The 16,986-nt window shown below is 43.9% G+C and overlaps 1 long non-coding RNA gene across 1 annotated transcript in view; it reads right to left on the bottom strand.

Moving 5' to 3' along the window:
- Positions 1–5,071: 5,071 nt before the first annotated feature.
- Positions 5,072–16,986, bottom strand: part of LOC109280337 (uncharacterized) — a 36,132-nt gene continuing 24,217 nt past the window's right edge. The window contains exons 2-3 of the long non-coding RNA XR_002086619.2: positions 6,816–7,046; positions 5,072–5,975 (exon numbers count right to left, since the gene is read on the bottom strand). This is a non-coding gene — a long non-coding RNA (uncharacterized LOC109280337). The remainder of the gene's footprint in view (positions 5,976–6,815; positions 7,047–16,986) is intronic.

Raw genomic sequence — 16,986 nt, 5'->3', positions numbered from 1 at the left:
TTTTTTTTTTTTAATCCTTCAAGTTACACCACAATTCTTCAAGGGACTCTAATGCAGGGAGGGAGACATTTCACATATGAAGCCCAATTGACTTAATGGAAACTCAGGCAGGACATATTACAAGCAGAGAGATATACAAAATCATTAGATAGATAGATAGATAGATAGATAGATAGATAGATAGATAGATAGATAGATAGATAGATAGATAGATAGATAGATAGATAGATAGATAGATAGATAGATAGATACTAGGGCTGTGAGAAATTTTGCCGGCTGTTTCATTTCAATGCTGTTTTGACTCATTTTGAGCTCAAAACAGTGAAATCTAAATGAAACAAAAGGCTTCAAAACAACCTCAAAATGAAACAAGGGCAATCAAATTTCAAAATATTTCAAGTTTTGAAGCCGGGCTTGCTTGCAGCTGAAGAGAGACTAAGGAGAGGGAGGGGGATTAGGGAGGAAGGACTGCTCTGACATTGACTGTGTAGCTGGCCAGTGACTCTGATTCTTCCGTGAGGTCCTTTCCAATCCCAGTGCTTTGGGGGAGGGACAGAAAAACAGCATGAAAAGTATTGTTTTAACTGAGCTTTCTCTGTGCCTTCACACAAGCGACACAAGTTTTGCTTTGAACGGTTTGAGGTGCAGTTTCCCACAAACCCCTGCACCTATCTTCTTGAAACTTGGCAGGCTTCATGGTCTGAGAAAGGGCCACCATTCCTTCAGGTTTCATCTGACACAGTTATAGGCAGTTTCATTCTTCCCTATTATAGCCTATAGGCAAAACGTCGAAACAGCCTTAAAAAAGTGAAACAGTTTCAACACAATGGAACTCGAAACGAAACACTCTCCCATCAAAATGGTGAAATGGAAGTTGAAACAAAATGGTGCTGTTTCACACAGCCCTAATAGATACCTTTCTAAGAGTCCTAAAATAGCTATTTGTCACGTATGCAGAAATACGGTCATTTTTACACTCAGGGGCAGATCCAGGATTTGACAAAGGTACAGTAGTGGGGGAGCAGCCATCCATTCTGCTATTGCACCCCTACTGTTCCCCAACTCAGTGATGTGGATAGACTGTTCTGTGAGAGCCTCTGGGGACTTTTTAAAGTTCCCAAAGCAGGTAAGCATCCCCTCCATGGTCAGAAGCATGTCCCCTCCCTCCCTTTCGGTCCCTGCATCCTCCAGTCACTACTGCTTTCCCCACTGTCCTGGGGCCAGGGGAAGCTTCAGAGCCACTTTTGCCCAGTCTAGTTGGGCTTTGCAGGAGCTAGCCTCAGCTGGGACAGCCACAGCAGCAGCAGCAACAATGGAAAGGGTATGTACCTCTGAGCGGAAGGGAAGGGGGATTTCTTTTCTGCTTTGGGGACTTTTTTAGAGGCTCCAGAGGCTCAAAACATGGTCCAGTGCCAAAAAGGGGTGCAGCCATGCCACTGCACTCCCTCTGGACTCACCTCTGTCTCTGCTCAACTTCCATGTTCCAAGACCTTGTATTCACTGCACTTCTTCATGCAGGACTGTCTAATCAGAAGTACTTTAATCACATGCATGCACTGCTTCAGGTGGCACTTGTATGAGGTGAACCTGGATTTAACACTCCTGTGGATTATGTCTACCTCAAAATCATTCTGATTAAAAATATTTCTCCTGCAGTAACAGCTTTAAATTCCAAATCTGGAAACAGAGCCTCAATGTACATATAATGAAAGCCCTGCCCCGAAGGACTTGCAGTCCAAATAATTATCAGCAGTAGCATAACTAAGCGGGGAGGAGGCAATTGGAGCAATAGTTCTAGCAGCTTACTTGGGAGGGGTTTCAAAAGTAGCAGCCACTTCTACTGCTTGCCCAGCTCTGGCCTCTGCACAGGACAAAGAAATGCCCAATTTTGCCTCTGATTATCAAATTCTGAAAATTGGCATCCTTGGAGCAATAAATACCTGGTTCAAGGACGGATTGAACATAACCCTTAAAATATTTAACATATTCCCTTTATTTGCTTAGTAATGGAAAAAAATCAAAATCAAGCACAGAGAACCAACATATAATTTCTCATTTGCTAAACCTCACAGCAATGTTACCATTAACTAGCAAAAATATACTTCCCAACTGCATTTTTCCTTACCCCTCCTGTATCATGGCTTGTTGCTCTGCCATATGATCAGAATCTTGGCATTTCCAGTACCGGCAGCCTCACAGAAGAAGTCACTGAAGCACTTGACAGCTTCAGAAATGTACAGTATTGATGAAGACTACAAGAAGGACCACTCATAAAAATTACAGTTAAAAGTATAACATACATCTCACAATCTTTGTTATATATCCTGCTACTTTAATTATACATAGCACTGGGCGCATCTACACAAGATGCTTTACTGCAAAGAAGTATATTTTACTGTGCAGTAAGCATGTGTGTCTACAAATGCACATATTTACTGCACAATAAATCTCACTATTCACAAGGAAATTTGCTACCTGCAAATGCAAGCAGAAAATTTACTCGTGATTAGTAATGGTGCAGTGACATTCTTGTAGATGCCTGACCGGGAGCAAATCTTGGTTTTGTATTGTCTCCCACCTTCCTGCGTGCTGTGGGGAGAGGAACCTGGGGTCAAGGGAGTGCAGGTGTGCCGGGCAGGGGCAGGGGCTAGAGTGAGGCTTACCCTGCCCCCACTGAGGGGCTTACCACATGGCCAGGGTTGGCATGCCTGGTGGCTCAGCTCAGTCCCAGGTGCTGGTGAAGGTGTGTGGTTCCAGGTGGTGCCCTCTGATTATGGGGCTCCCTGAATGAACTGGTGCTGCACTTCCGCCTCACCTCACAGTGCCATGAGGTTGCCAGTCTCCTCCATGGTCCAGCTGGGCTCCTGGGTGGCACCTGCAGGCTCTGGGCAGGCTGCTGGGAGTGGGCTGCAGGCAACTGGAACTTGCCCCAGCAGCCAGGAGTTGCCTGCAGCTGGGCCCAGGTACCTGACAGGCCTGGCAGGAGCCTACAGCACTGTGCAGGCCTGGATGGTGCAAGCCTGGAAGCGACATGGCACTGGGGTGCCAGACAGCAGTGCTGGGGTGCAGGCAGGCTGGTGTGGCTAGCCTGTGGCCTGCCCAGGGAGACACAGACCTGGAGTGGCATCAAGCTTCCTGGCTCCCCCAGAGCTCAAAATGCCTGCAGGCTTTTAAGAGGCTGGGGCAGGCACAGAGCCAGGCCAGCTCTGGGGCAGGAGAGGCTCCCAGCCTGGAGCCTTGGGGCTAGCCTTAGGCTGTCCTCTAGGGTATTTATACACATGCCTTTATGTCCTGCAACATGTCGGAGATCTGCGCCATGTACAGTTGTATAAGTGGCGAAATGCATGTCAATGCACAGAAAATGGCAGCAGTGAACTTTTGAACTAACTAAAGCATCTCCAAGGTGTTTTCGTTCAAAGCGCACCGCTGCCATTTTCTTCACGCTGACATGCATTTTAGCGCTTATATAACTATATGCGTCACAACGCTGGGCATTTTCCAAAGCACCCACACTGCAACACTTACATGTGTAATAAAGCCCCAAGTGGCAGGGTTTACTGAGAGCAGTTTTGCTCCCAGTTGGCATCTACACATGCGTTACAGAGCAGTAGCAAATCACAAGTAAATTTGCTACTTGCATTTGCAAATTTACTCGCAAGTAGCAATTTTTACTAGTGGTAAGCATGCACACGTGTAGACCCATGTGCTTACTGTGCAGTAAACTACGCTACTGTGCAGTAAAGTGTCTCATGTAGATGCACCAGTTGCATCTTTGTCAAAAATCGACTAACTAGTTAAGAAAAGAGATTTTTTTTCTTTTTCATGAAAGTTATGAACATTATGAACATTTTTCTTTTTTTCTTTTTTTTTTAAATGTTGATTTAGAATACCAACCAAATGATTTAACATTGGCTGTTTACCCACATTCAAATAATCTGAGAGAATTCTCTCAGGTTTGTCTCCTGATAGAACAACTTACCCAGATATGCATGTACAGACATTCAAATGCTGAGCTCCTGAAGAGCATATAGCTTGCAGTGTTGACATTGTACAGCTGGTGGGGGAGGCTGTCCATACATAGCATATTTTGCAGGTTTCTTTAGTATTTTTGGTAACAGATGGCAGCAGTGCACAGGGCCACCTTGACTGATTGGCCTAATCTGTCCATGGCCAGCCTATGTTTCCCTGCAGCATAATGTGGAGTTTGCTTAAGGAGCATGTTCTACTCCTTGCTAGAGCAGCAGAGTCCAGCAAGCAACATGTTATCTCTCTAGAGGCACCTCCCCATGAGTGTGCATGTCCATTTTCCTGGGGGGAAACAGCAGCAGCACATAGTTGTGCTGCTGCTACTTGTTCCCAGGGAATACCCCAGCATGTGCACTCTGGCACATGGTAAATTGCCCCAGGTGGGGTAGGGGAGGCTGGCCCCAGCAGCTTTACCTGGGGTCCTAGAGGCCTCCTAGGGCTGCAGCAACTGCAATCCAGTTACATGGAGCCCAGATGGCAGCCAGAGTATAACTCTGGCCACCCAGGTTCCTGTTTGGGGTGTGCACACTGCATCCACGTAAACCAACCTGCTTTTTGGGGGGGTGTTTTATTTTTAGATATCAGGATTTCCTGGTATCTAATTTTGACCCTGTGTTGCAAATATACATCGCAGAAACCCCTTTTCACATGCACCACATGCATTTTGCTGTGCCTCAAAAGCCTTTGAGGTGCTGCAAAGCACGTGTTCCTGCTCATCTGGACACCCCCCAGGGCGTGGAGGGAGTGGGATGTTGGGACTAAGTTCTCTTCTAAGGCAAGTCACAGCATGTACATATATTCCCTCTACCAGGAGAAACTCTTAGAGCATCCATTTTTAGTCTGAGAGAAAAATGTAACCGCTCTCCCAGGAGAAACTAAATTTCTGTATGAGCCACTGTTTAAAAAAAAAAAAAATTGTCAGGATATTTTAATTTTGGTTTGTGTTAACTGGGGTCAAAATGAATTTGAGGGATCTTGGAGAATTTACCTTCCCCCCTCCCCCCTCCTCCAACCTTCATCCTAAGGAGGAAGAAACCATGAAAACTTAAACATTTCAATTTTGATTTAATTTGATTCACACTGAAAATGGTTCATGTCACAGCAAATCAAAACTAAATTGTTTTGAAGATTTACATCAAAATTATTTTCAATTATGTGAAATATATTTTTGAAAATGTTTGTACTATTCCAAAAGAACATGTATTACATGTAACATTAGAAGAGAAAGACTATAATCATTCCTCAGTAATAAGGGATTATGGGTTGGAAGAAATTTAGTTATCACCTGCCTATCTTGGGAAAAATTGAAGAGGAAGATAATGATGTGGGTGTAAAACAAACATTCATTATAGTGGGGTTGAGCTTGTGTGGGCAAACTAAACTAACCTGTGCTCCAAAGCTTAGCTCAGACATAATCAGGGCTCAGAGCACCTGGTAAGTTTGATTGTTTTAGAAATATAGATAAATACTCCAGGCGTGATACAGTTAAGTGGAGGAATTTCCATTTGGTTTTTTAGGAGTTGGATCAGCACCTCTACCAGGAAACAAGCTCTCAAAATCCATCCGTGGCTTACATAACTTACCTTGGGATAAGATAGTTTTATTACATTCACATGAGATATAATGAATACTGAGGAATTCTGTTTTCACCATTTTGTTCAATGTAAAATATCCATTCCCACACACAATGAACCCTATAGGTGAAATCCTGGCTGTGATGAAGTCAGTGGGAGTTTGCCATTGCTTATAGCACAGTCAGACTTTTATCCTATAACTTTTTTAATGTGTCTTTCACATCTTGCTAAAATAAGTATAAACCTTTGCCACAATTATAAAATAGTAGAAAATAAATTTAGCCTGGATTAGTTATATGGACAGAGGTTCAGTCTCCTGATGTGGCCTCAGGTCAGGTAGGGGTAGAAATTTCAGACGTCAAATTTTGTTGGATCCTGTGATTGACAAAAAGTAATATAGTTTTAATTTATTGTAGCCCAGATAAACAATCAGCTATTTATCTCTTACAAGTCAGAAAAAAAGTAGTTCATATGTTTACGTTGGTGGGATTCATTTAGCGACTGTGGGCACAACCCCATGAGTGCGCACATGTGGTTTGTGATACCTCAGAGCAGTCTGAGGCATTGCAAACCACACGGTACACATATGCAATCATTTGCTCCGCTGCTAATTTGCAGCACAGCATGTTTTTTTCACACCAGGAGATCCCAGTTTTAAAAAAGTGGTGGTGAAAAAAGTGGCATGGCACACATAGCAGCAGCATGCAGCACCAGAAAGAGAGCCTAGCTGCCAGCCAGACTTTGAGCACCTGGCTCAGCACCGCTGCTGCCCTGAGACAACCCCAGGACCCCAGGTAAGGCTGCTGGGGCCAGCCCAGGCAATGGCCCCAACCTCCCCTACCCCAGTTGAGTCAATTTGCATGGATGCAGGGACGTACCAGGGTGCTAATAGCAGTGGCACAAATATGTGTCACTGCTATTTGTCCCACAGGAAGCATGCAACATTTGCCCCTGTACGTTTGTGCTCATGGGGGTGCACCCTGCGTGTTCATTTTAGCACAGAAAATAGCAGTGTCAGGGGACCATCCATGTTAGATGCCGATCATCAGAAGAGGGGTCATCTGCGCAATGATGCTTGGTTCACACTGAGATCCCATTACATCCATATACTTTTGACCACATCAGCTGTTAATGGCCATCACTGTGAAGCTTCAAGTACTGTGCCTGGCTTGTAAAACCCTGTATAATTTGGGACTTGCCTATCAGTGAACTCACCTCTCTTACTTTGCAATACTGCTGCAGCTGTGATCTGCGGAAATGCTCAGGCTATCCATTTTCCACTCTAAAACAGAGAGGGTTGGTGGCAAGAGTTGCTCCATTAAAGGTCTTCAATAATGGAACTCATATATCCCCTCCACAAACTACTTGGTCCCAATCCAAACGTGCTAACTTTCGTAGCACTCTGCAAAGTTCCTTTATTTTCTCAGGCTTCTGCAAATGAAGAATCTGTGTGGAGAGGAGGGGCATAGGTTATAGTAGCTGGAAGGAGTTTTCTGTGCTGTTGGTTAGTTATATTTTGGAGTCAAAATTAATCTGGAAGACTTAGTCATAGTTCAATGTTGTTTCTATTTATAAACATCTGTGGAAATGCCTAGCTTCAGGACAGGAACTTTTAAACAACAAATAAATGTTGGCTACACTTGTGCTGCAGACTATTACAGATGGGAACCTCTGAATAATGAAGTATTTCTGAAAGTGTTTTAGGACATTGTCCAGCACTGTTTCACTGTAATTATTCTTCACATCCTCACTGCGAGAGAGTAAAGTTGGATGTTTCAATCAAAATAAACAGCCAAACATCTTTAAAGTCCCACTTACTTGCTAAAGTAAAACAGAAATAACCAACTAGCTTGGCTTCTTAAATAAACATTTCTGAGATTGTTATTTTAACACATCTGGTATCATGGACTGGTCCATCATAATAGTTTGATGAGCTTTCCTGCCTATTAGTTCTCAAATTTTATGAGTACAAATGATGCTGTTGTTATGAAAATGAAACATTCCTTTTTTTTTTCTTCTCACCAGGTGTGAATAATTTTAAGTGAATTAATACCTGATTTCCTATATGTTTGAATTCATATGTATGCAGGCAACTGAAGAAAGAAACAGAAAATAAATCCATGGAAATCATGAATGAATGAATAATGACAGGGAATTATGTGATCATCTACAGTTTGAAGGCAAAGATAAATAACACATTGCAGTGATATTTGGAAGGGAGCAGAACCCTCAACTCCTTTTTAGTCCAGTGAGAAGTATGACCATGCACCATCTTGCAGAAATGAACACCTCGGTGCTGATCCAAAAAAGTTTATGTAAGCACTGGTAAAGCCTGCAGGGCCCCAGAAGGATTCAGAAGTTCAGCTAAACAGAGCTTATTGCAGAATTGGAGCCTTCATTTGCAGAAAAAAATCCTCCCCAATCCTATTTTTGTAATGCTGTGATTTCACCTCTGTGAAAGCATTGACTACATATTAGTTCAGAAACTTACTGGACAAATTAGTCACAGTGTGTTTCACATAATTCATTGATTTGGAAGGGGCATCTGAAATTCAGACCCATGAATTCATAATTGTAATAAAATATACAAGTTAAATAAGGATATTCACTGAAAGCAAAGTAAGACAACTTTATTATATTGTTTATAAAGGGTGAATTAATAAATCATCATTGAAAGGGGATGTTTACTAAGAAATATCAGAACATAGTTTCATAGTAGCTAGGGTCAGGAGGGACCTGAACAGATCATCTAGCCTGACCCCCTGCCACAGGCAGGAATGAATGCTGGGTTCACAAGACCCCAGACAGGTGATCATCCAACCTCCTCTTGAATTTGCCCAAGGTAGAGGCAAGGACCCTGGGAAGTTGGTTCCAGATTTTGGCCACCCTAACTGTAAAATATTGCCTTCTGATCTCTAACCTAAACCTATTCTCCATCAGCTTATTACCATTGTTCCTTGTCACCCCAGGTGGTGCTGGGGAGAAAAGGGCTCTACCTATTTGCTGTTGATCTCCCCTGATGAGCTTGTAGGCAGCCACCAGGTCCCCCCTCAGCCTCCTCTTGCTGAGGCTGAACAGGTTCAGGTCCCTCAGTCTCTCCTCGTAGGGCCTGTCCTGCTGCCGTATCACTGAGTGGGTGGCCCTCCTCTGAACCCTCTCCAGGCTGGCCACATCCCTTTTGAAGTGTGGCACCTAGTACTGGATGCAGCACTCCAACTGCAGCCTGCCCAGTGCCGCACCTCTCTGGACCAGCTTGAGATGCACCTTTGGATGCATGACAAAGTGTGGCTGGCCTTGCTGGCTGCGGTCTGGCATTGGTGGCTCATGTTCATCTTGGAGTCAATAATGACTCCGAGATCCCTTTCCGCCTCTGTGCTTTCAAGAAGGGAACTCCCCAGCCTGTATGTATGCTGTGGATTCCTTCTCCTAAGGCACAGCACCCTGCATTTGTCTATGTTGAATCATCAAATCACAGTAAATCAATATCCAATAAGAAAAATGTTTTCACGTACTGGTAAACATTCTAATACTATACTATTCTGAAAAGATAATTTTGATACAACTAAAGACCTGTGGATCAGCACTCTAAGTACAGGTTTTAATCAATTTTTCCCATCAAATTGCATAGCATTCAGAAGACATGGAACCATCAGCAAAAGCTGAAACAGAAGTAATGTCACAGCTAGAGCTTTAGAAATGTAAGCAAGTAATTACTGAAGTGGTAAATTGATTCAACGTTTTCTTCCCAGGTAATTTATTCACAATTAATTCTACACACACACACAAATAGAAGGCAAGTATGCAATTAATAATTCAGAACAACTTCTATATTTTCTTGAATTTTACTAGTAAGTACTGTATAAACACAAGTGATTTTTAACATTAATTTTAGTCTACTTTAAACTTCTATAATACAACCAAAAGCATTAGTAAACTCTCCAGATTTATTCATAATTTATTAATTTAAGCATTTTTCTTTTTTTCTGAAAAGCTGTCATTTTCATGTGACATCATAAATTATGTGCTAATATTGTAAGTCTCAGGTCTGTAATTATTACTGAAGCACAAATACACATTATATCCTGAAGTCATTTACAAGCCTTTTAAAACTCAGGTATGTACTCTCCAAAAATATTGCACTTAGAAAAACTAATTCAGCTTAAAAGGAAAGACAGAGAAAATTCTTTTTCACTTATCAAGTGGAATTGGTGTGACAATAAATTCTCCAATTCCTTTTGACAGACTGTAATGTCTGGTTTCTTGCAATAGAAATTTTAGATCTGCTGAAGGTAGTTTTAGTCCAAATGGCATGTTAATCTAATAACCAGAGTCTTTTTTTAAAAGAGTGAAGAAAGAGTTCTGTTCATTTCATATTTTCTTATTAAATCTTTCAGTACATATCTGAGTGTTTTTCACTGATATATTAGGTTAGGAGGAATTGGTAATTTATGGCCCATGGGCAGAAGCAGATCCAGGATTTTGAAAAGGTGGGTACAGGAGCTTTAATTCCCCTAAGTAGGCAAGAATTCGGCACACTTCCCCTCCTTGCTCAAAAATATGTTTACACCCCATCCCTTCCCCACCTCCCACACCTAATTAGGTGTCTGTTTATTGCCACTGTCCAAGATGTGGGGAAGCTTCTGCCCCACTCCAGGCTGTAAAGGAGTTGGGCTCAGCTGGGTACAGCAATAACAGTGGTGAATGGGTTGCCACTCCCTAAGCCTTTCCCTAAGAGCTGGCGGGGAACAGCCAGGGGGAACTAGGCAGAGAAAAGGAATGCACCCACTACTGCCACTGTCTTCAGCTGAGCGCAGGCCCCAGGCAGCCTATTGTAGTGAGACAGGAGCAACTCTGGAGCTCCCTCTTCCCCAGGACAGTGGAGACAGCAGCAAGATGGGGAATGAGAATAGGGATGGGAAGATGATGTGCCTTTCAATATGAAAGGAAGTGGGGGAATCCTCTGGAGGACTTAAAAGAATCATTGGCTGCTGCTCCTGTAGCATGATGACCGGAGTGGTGTGGCCATGCCCCTGTACCTCCTCTGGTTCTGCAGAAGAAAATAAACTAGATAACAAAAAGATCATAAAAGAGGGTAAAGGGAAATTCCTCTTCCACAAAAATACCAGGAACTTGTTGTTAGCAGAGTAGATGTTTCTGTAAAGCATAGAAAATATTTTCAATGTGCTGTTTCTGTGATTCAAGCCTAGAATACCTGGATGTGTATAAAATTGATAATTTTTAACAACATCCATATTTTATGGGTGTTGTCATTACATCCCCAAATTTTCAATGTTTTTAGAGGGATCAGTATAAAGCAGGAATCAAGTAAATAGCTCAAGTTTTTCTTATGTTGAAACCTCTTGCTATTGGTGTCCCATTTAGTAGCTGTGGTTTTTATGGATCCCAGAAGACCAGTCTTAGGTAACTATGGCTAGGGACAGACAAGTTTCTTATCACTTAAACTGGTTTGTGTTTATATTAAACATAAACCAGTTTAAGTGATAAGAAACTGGTTTAAACCTGTAACAAAACAGATGTTCAGTGCACATAAACCGGTTTAAAAATGGCTGAAACTGGTTGGGGATAAACCTGGTTAAATGTAGTAAGTTAACTGATTTGGATCAAACCACTTTATGCAATGTCTGTCCCAGACCCCTTGCTGGTTTAAGATAAACCGGACTCCCACAGAATCCCAACATGCTCTTGGGCTGAGCAGGACTCTCTGTTCCACAGCAGGGCTGGCCCCTCCCTTTTGCGTCTGCCTGGCTTCTCTGTGCTAAGCAGGGATTATTCCCCTCCCCCCCCCAGCCGCCCCTCTGCTTTATGCAGATACCTCGGCATTAGCTAGCAGACCACATGCTGGCTACTGTGGGAGAGACAAAGACAGACAGGCTTTTTGAAGCTAATCAACAGTTAGCTTAATGTTCTTCCTTGGAAACGCTGTTTGAGAAGAGCTGTTTGCTCCCCTCCTTCCCCCTCATCCCTCTCTGCTAAACACAAATTCCCCCTTCCCCTCTACCTTACTGAAAGGTGTCTGTGTATTAGCCAGCAGACCAGATGCTGGGTCTGTGCTGAATCAACAGATAGCTGGAAATGTCTCTCTGTTTTCTTAATGGGGCAATAAACACTGAGATAAGGGTGATAAATACTGTTAACAGTTCCCTCCTCCCCCTGGCTTGCTTGCCTATCAGTTTGCTGTAGACAGTATACAGAAGCAGGGAGGGGGACTGAAAAGCTCCGTATCATCAACAGATGCATGTACTGCACACACCCTCCTCCCCCATTGCCTCAGAGTGCTAGCCTGGGGCTGCAGGCTGGTAACAATCCTGCTCCTTTAGCAGCAAGTGGGGAGAATCCTGGGACTGCAGGCAGGGTGGGGGTTCATACCCCTCCCTAATCAGAGATCTGCTGGGACCTGGCCATGCCCCCCTCAATTTAGCTCTGTGGAAGGGCAGGGAGGGCTGCTCCAGCACTCTCTTCCTCCCAGGCTTCCAGCCTGAGCCACTGCAGGCATGTGCCTGAGTTTCCTCCATCCAGAGGGATTATCTGTATGGTTTGAAACCAGTTCAGCCTAGCCATGTTAGACTAACTTGTAAAGGTTGAGTCAATTCAGGCTTGGGCTTTTTGAATGACTGTCCCTAGCCTATAGGGCAAGCTACTAAATCAAGTGTGCTCTCTGGAAAAAGCTACAGTGATTAGTTTTTACCAATAATACTGTAATGCTGCCTTCATGATGGAAAAGAGGTTTGTTTTTCCATGTTTTAAGAAAACCTAAGATACTGCCATACATTTCTAGGGGCTTTTGCTCCCTGAATCCAATTCTGTGTGTAGGTTCCTACAAAATATAACCAAACAGTTTTCTGATATCTTACTTATCATGAGGAGTTCCCAAACCATAAAGTATGAGTCAGCATCGGCCATCAGAAGTTGTGTAATAATAACATTTAGACTAGAACTAAAACTCAGATTTTAAGCAGTTAAAGTAATCCACTGAAACAAATTACCCAATAGCTTTGTGGGAATCCCCACCTTTAGAAATGTTTAAATATATACTCTTGTTCAAATAGGAGTGAGACAGGGACATGCTATGGCCTATATCAGTGGGGGCCAACTTTGCTGGCACCTGTGCCATAAATTAGCCCCGCACCCTCCCCAAGTACTGTTCCAATCCTTTTCCCTTACCTGATCTGCTTCCCAGGTTTCTACTCCCTGCCCTGTGCTCCCTGCCCAAGCTGCTGCTCTGTTTTCTGATCCCTGCACTGTGCTCCTAGTCTTCGCCCTGCTCTGTTTTCTGCTCCCTGCTCTATCTGCATTTGTGCTACCTGTCCCCTCCCTAATTTGCTGCATGCCAAATAAGGAGGCTGCTTGTGATACTTGCAGCACCATGCCACAGTTTGGCCACACTTGGCCTATATTACACAGTATATCAAGCTATGTGATGATAGTGCTATTTTCTGGACTAATTTGTATATGGAAAAACATCGGGACCTACAAAAGGCTGTTATTGTGGACCTGACTAACAAAACTGTCTTTTTGTAAGAAATGGCTTACATTTCCATGGGCTAAAGTTGAGCATATATTTAAGTTTTGCTTTGAATTAGGGACTGTATGATTTTCCTTCCCTGTAGATCACGCCATATTTGCCCATGAAGGATATCTTGAACAGCTTTTCAATTCTTATTCGCAGACCTGAGAATCTTTAAAATGACTGTAGACCTGGTAAGCCCTAAAGAGATTTCTTTGCCTTTTCAGACGATAAGGAAGGCAAAACAGAGCCTACACATACTGAGCTTGACCTGTCTCCTAGACCAGTAATTAATTCTCAACCAGGATGCTGTGGCTCTGGCTTGTCAATCAATAGATAATCTTAGGCTCTGCTTGTCAAGCAATATGTCAATGCATTAATTAGCTTTTAGAGGGAAATCTAATTGATTATGTACCTATGGGAGTTTTAATATAACTTTTGATAGTACCTGGAAGTAACCTAGTAAGTATTCTTAAAACATACATTTTAGAGAACCCATTCCCTTTTAGTTATCTTAGTTACAGGATTTAGTAAAACAGTCCAGTGGTAACTGGGCATGGAGATTTTCAAATTTATTAGTATCAGTTCTTATGTTACAGAGGAACTGTTTTTCTAGAGTCATTCAAACTAACATAATGGCATGTATCCATATCTTTCTGAAGCCCATATATTTTTTTAGAAGTGTGCTCTAAAATGACATTTATCCATTATTTCCCATGCATTTTAAAAGTTCAACTACATCTTTTACAACTGCCATAACTTTGACTGACATTCTTAACTGATGGCTTTGACTTCCTCTGACAATTCTTTCATATTCCTACATCTCAGAAAGTGTGCACATGCCAGATTAAGTAGAGGAGAACTAACTACTTGTTCTGAAGAAGCTTATGTCTGTAGCAGATGTAAGAAGGAGCCTCTATTGTGTTGTATACAAAACCGTAATTAGATTCAACAGCTGAGCACCTGACGCTGCTGAAAAATATATGTTCTATTCAGTCTTACATTTTCCCAGTCATGGAGGTAGCTAATAGGCCTGTGTGAACAGGGAAGTATTCGATTTGGATTTGGTTGATTCAGAGGACACTGATTCGATTCAGAGATTCGGATCACCATCCTGAATTGATTTGGATGAATTGGTTATGGAAGATTTGGCGCTGGTTCAGAGAGACTCGGTGATTCAGACTGGCCAGAGAGAGGCAGGCACAGCTGGGCAGCTGCAGGTTCTCCCATGGCTCCTCCAGCTTTGCCTGCCTCTGCCCAGGTGGGAAGAGCCACAGGAGAAGCCCACAAGACTGCCCAGCTCCAGCCCCCACCTGGCCAAGCCTTCTGGCACTTAAAAAAAAAAAAAAAGCCCCACACTCACTGGCTGCAGCAGCAGTAATCAAGGCCTCTGAGGACTCATGGCAGACCCGCAGCTCCTCATGCTATGCCCATCTCTGCCCCAGTGGGGGGAGCTGTGGGGGCTCTGCCCTACTGCTGCTTGCCCAGCTGGCATAGGGGGGACCACGATTCAGGTGCTCTCACTCCAGGCTTCAGCAGGGCATAGCCCCCACTCCCAGTGCTGCTGTGCCCACATCAGCACTGGGAGCAGGGGCTCTGCCCTGATGGTGCTTGCGAGCCAGCACAGGAGGGCGCAGGGTGTGGGAGCAGCTAGGAGTGGAGGCTATGCCCTGCTGTCACTTGTCCCCTTGTACCTGGAGCGAACCACACCCACATCCTGTTCCCCCCACCCCCTGCTGGCCGGGCAAGCAGCAGCAGGGCAGAGCCCCTACTCCGAGTGTCGCATCCTGTATCCCCTGCCCTCCTCCCTGAGTAATGCACCCCCTGCTCCAGCTGGGGAACTTGTCCCAGTCCTAGTTCCAATCCCTCCCTCCCCCATGTCCCTTCCCTCCCCCCCACCCCCAACCCTAACAGACTTACCAGCTAGAGGCAGCTGCATCAAGTGTGGTGAGGACTGCCTCCTGTTTAGTCTATGGCCAAATCTCCAAAGTGGCTGAATCTTTTCTGAATCAATTTGGGTGCTTTGAAACAATTCAGAGCGTTTAATTGATCTCCTGATTCAATTCAGTTTGGAGATTAGGTCCCTGAATCAGGCCAAATTTCCTCCAAATCAAATCAGCTACCAAAGCTTTGCACAGCCCTAGTAGCTAAGTGTCCATTGTTAAGCAAGCAGAGTGGCACACATTAGTCAGTGATCTTGGAAGCCTGTTTTTCATGGCATCCTTCTATACCATTTGCAGTATTTTGAAGGTTGGTTCTTTCAATTTCAAGTGAATTTTAGTCTAATAAGTACTAGACTTATTGGTGGCAGCACACTCTGAAGCAATGCTTTCCTTTACCTGCAAGCATATTTTCAGTCTTATATAGATTTATCTTCAGCCTTTCCAAGTACTCATCTCAGGCAGAATCTGGGTGTTGGTGCCTAGACTCTTCTAACTTGAAGTGGATAAAAATATCTTTTATATCTATAACTCTACTTATTCCCACTTCAGTCAGTGAATAAGCAAAGGACGCAGTGTAAGAACATGGCTAGGAACTAGGCCTATGCAAAGCGGCTAGTATTTGCTTTGGATTCAGATTTGGCTGATTCAGGGGACAGTGATTCAATTCAATTGAATCTGATTCAGAGATTCATCCACCGCTGAATCAGCCGAATCTCCAAATCAAACAGGCCCCATCCCCCACATATTATCCCAGCTCTGTCAATGGCTGCCCCGCCTGGCCCCAGTGTCCTGGAACTTTAAAAAAATAAAAGAAATAAAAATTTAAAAAAAACCCACACTCACAGGCTCCTGCCAGGTTGGGGGGGGGGGGGCGGGCAATCCCCACTGTCCCACACTGTGTGGGAGGAGTTCTGCCACAAGCCCCTAGAGGCACTGTGAATTCACTGGCTGCAGTAGCCAATGAGTGTGGGGCTTTTTTTTTTTTTTAAGCCTTGGGATGCTGGAGCCAGGCAGGGAAGCCATTGACAGGGATGGGAGAGTGGGCAGGGGACGGGGCCTGGTGGGGGTCCCCCCATGATCTCCCCCTCCTCTAGCTTCCCCCACCCCCTACTTACCAGTACAGAGTCCAGCTCCTTGCAGCAGCAAGTGGGGACTGCCCGAATCTCCAAATCTCTCCAAAGCTCTCTGAATCTTTTCTGAATTGATTCAGAAGCTTTGAATTGATTTGGACCTTTTTATTGGTCTCCTGATTTAATTTGGATCTGGAGATTCCACTGATGAATCAGGCCAGATGTCCTCCATATCAAATTGGTGACTGAAGCTTCACAGAGCCCCGCTAGGCACCCAGGACAGCAGCTGTATGCAGGGGGCAGCAGCAACTTCCATTTGCCACTGCCACCACTGTGATTACAATTGCACAGCTGCAGCAAAAAAAAAAAAATTTTTTGGCCCCATCCTGGAAGGCACCTGAGATAGTTGCCCCTGCTGCCCTGTCCTAATTACACCATTTATCATGGGCTTAAGGAAAAACAGACAATAGGTGCACTTTCAGTCCACTACCTTATATCACTGTGAAAGTAGTTGAACAAATAGAAGTTGGAGTCAATTACTACTTCCACCCAGGAGGGAGCAGAAGAGAAACCCTAATGCCAAGATGGGTCTTTGTGTGTGTGGACACACAACCTTGGAGCCCTTTCAAAAGGGGAAAGTTTCAGAGGGACAGCAGCCGGTGCATACTAATTGATGTGTGTGAACAAGCTGAGAACTATTCAAATAGAGCCAACCCAAACCAGCTTCAAACCTGGATAAAGAAGTGTAAATGTTGGAGCATTTGAATTGTTCTCATCTTTTTCACACATGAAAATTAGAATGTAACAACTGTTGCCCCTTTGAAAGGTTCCCCTTTAGAAAGGACTTC

The sequence above is a fragment of the Alligator mississippiensis genome, chromosome 1 (genome assembly GCF_030867095.1).
Source record: "Alligator mississippiensis isolate rAllMis1 chromosome 1, rAllMis1, whole genome shotgun sequence".
NCBI lineage: Eukaryota > Metazoa > Chordata > Crocodylia > Alligatoridae > Alligator > Alligator mississippiensis.
This window is presented reverse-complemented; position numbering and strand designations above follow the sequence as displayed.